A 3,142-nucleotide genomic window follows, 5' to 3' on the forward strand; every position below is an offset into this window, starting at 1 on the left:
AACCGATGTCTTGCTTGAATATGGATTTCATTATGTGGTCTATCTTCGGGTGAGTCTGTAAACTTGTGCTCGATGTTTGGTCTACTCAAAGAGCACATAATTTCAGTTTACCTATAGAATGCCTATGTTTAGAATTTATATTATGATGGTATATAGTGCATTCAGATTGCCGGTTTATTTAGCCTACATGCAGTTGGAATAATTCCAAATTCCCTATTATTTTGTTCTTGCTTCAAAGATCGTCCAAATTTGTGTCAACAAATAAAAATTAGCCTAAGAACTTTGTTGGCACGCTTTGATATATACTTTTCAAACATGATTGCTGTTTTATGCAAGACTTGATATCAAATACTTGCAAAAAGGAAAACAGTCTACCAAATTACAGAGCAACTATGAGAACTATATTCCCAATATCTTTACTACAAAAACGTTTTCCAGTGTCATGGTATAAAGAAAGTGAAACTTTGGGCTGCCAAAGCAGATTCTTACTAATTAAGTAAATAATTTCGATAGGTCAAATCGGCTACTGGAGGCAACTAGTTGACCTGCATGTGAGTGAGTGTCTTCTCCCTATACACCAGCTGACTAACTGAGTTGTTTTTCTGACCCCGGCTGTTGCTATTGAGGTCGCGTTATATATCTAGTATTGACTGCTTTAATTTTTGTGACATAGCTACATTTGCATATGCATGTGAGTGTCTTTTCCGCAATATACATCTAGTCTTGTCCCGATGTGGTTGCATTTGCATGTGATGTGAGTGCCATTTCCTATTAACACGACCACATTGACAACAGCCGGGGTCAGAGAAACAATCCAGCTGTTAATCAGCTAGCACATAGGGAGAAGAACTCGCATCACATGTGTAGGCCAGCTAGTAATTGCCTCCGCATTTACCGTCTTCACCGTGGCTTAGTTAGCCCCTACTGTATAGGTAAGAAACCCTAGCATCAACAACCGGTGTTAGAAAAACAATTCGGTGAGCCAGCTAGCTCATAGGGAGTAGTAACTCCCCCGCATTTACTGTCTTCACCATGGCTTTAGTTAGTTAACTCCTATAAAACCCGCACTGCACTGCGAGTTGTCTCGCTCATCTACAAGGCTACAACCCCATCTCCTGCAGCACAATCGTTCGTCCTCCAAAGCTAGAGTAACCTGTGGTGGGCGCACACTTGTTTCTTCTCATTCTGCGGACGGTACGTACGCAACTAGTATAATCTTTAACTGTGCATTTCGTCTGTCAAGATCAGAAACAAGTGCTTAATTAGCTAACCGTTCGTGTGTGCCTGTTTCAGGTTTAAGCGAAGCTAGACCAGCTCCAGGGGGGATACGTCTCCGCTTTGATCGCAAACCTAGCTATTAGCACAAGGTAAATTCCTTTAGGATATATATAAGGGTTCGTATATATGAAGTGCACTGTCCATGTTGTATTGTAGGAGGCGAGTCTCAGCCATAGTCATGCACCTGCTCGTAGAATATTTGATGATTTATATCCATGCTCACACCGGATCTAAGTACAATAAATCAACCATTCAGCATGAGTTGTGAGCTATCTCAAAAGAAAAAAAGTACAATAAATCACATGCAACTGGTAGTTGACTATTTCATTATTTCTGTATTTTCTTCCTGTATAGTCATCCTAGATCTGTTTTCTTAGGTATTATCGATAGTGGTTATTGCTTGTTTTCCTTAGGTAGAATCTTTATGATTTATTGTACGTCATGCTATTTCACAAAACAAAAACAAAAACAGAACTCATTCAAATTCTCAAAAAAAAACTCGTACTAATTATGTTCAAATTTGACATTCAGGTACCTCGCGTGTCCAACATGTCTAATCTAAACCAAACCTGCTCCAATGATGCATTGGACTACTTCAATGAGAACATAGGGCTAAGAGGGCCAATCACGCGAGTCAATGCTCTCATAGTGGTTAACGCCATCTTGATGGGGTTCATGGTCGGTATAGGCGCCTATGGCCATCGCTACCGGCACAATCCACTGATCCGTTTCCTCTTCCTGGCTGCCACCATATTGTTCTTGCCCATTGTCTCTTATATTGTCTCTTCCAGCGGTTTAGGCATTGGCAAGTTGACCAGCATACTACACTATGGTGAGTTGCTCATAAAAGGGGAATGTTATACAGGATTACACATAATCTTCATCCTTATATGGACGGGTTTTGTCTTGATTATTGGTATCAATACCACTGCACTAGTGGCAGCTGATGCTAGGGAAGGTCGAAGCATTCATCCCAATATGACGCTACTTATTCAAGCATTATGGACTTGCTACCTAGGGATATACACCTCCAAAATGTTTGTTCTCAAAAGTTTCGGCAACTTATTGCTTCTTGGGGCAGTTGGTTTTATATTTGTCAAATTACTTCTGAAGTATTATGCATGGTGCATTGCTAGAAAATCATTAGCCTTTGGGCGCAACCCTCGTCTTATTGTTGGATACATGGAGCAGCTACAGGATGGAGGCCATATTGTTATGTCAGAAAGTGAGCATATACCTCCTCCACTTATAGTTACTGGTGAGCACAACATGCAGGTGTAGGAGAAGCCTTGTGGCTACAAATTCAAGTGGATATCCAGCAGAGTGACAGGTGATATGAACAGCAAGGGATTAGTGACCTTTGATAAAGTCTGGCAGTTGAATGACACACTTTTGAGGTCAAAGTCACTAGAGCTAAAAGAACTATGCTTTTCATTCGCATTATTTAAACTGCTACGGTGTCGAATTGCAAGGTACACAATTACTGAGGTTGGTTTCATCAAGGGCAGTAACTTCTTGCGACAAATGTTGCTTGAAGATAATGATGGTGAGAGAGTATTTGCGGCAATTGCACATGAGCTTTCTTTTCTTCATGATTATTATTATTCACCCCATCCAATCACATATTCAAGAAGTTGGCTGCCAATTGTGAGCATATTCATTTCAATACTGAGCATATGTTACAACTTAGTTGTCTTGAAAGATATAACGATTGGTGTTGCCATTCCCCTGGTCAACTTGACCAGTCACCCGGAAGGGCAGATTAATTGTTATATCTCCTGTATCGAGATTTCTTCGGACACTTCAAGAAGTTTGAGCACACGAGGAGGAAGTTCAATAATATCTTTTGGAACTCTGTACTTCG

Source organism: Triticum dicoccoides, chromosome 6B (genome assembly GCF_002162155.2).
Source record: "Triticum dicoccoides isolate Atlit2015 ecotype Zavitan chromosome 6B, WEW_v2.0, whole genome shotgun sequence".
Taxonomy (NCBI): Eukaryota; Viridiplantae; Streptophyta; class Magnoliopsida; order Poales; family Poaceae; genus Triticum; species Triticum dicoccoides.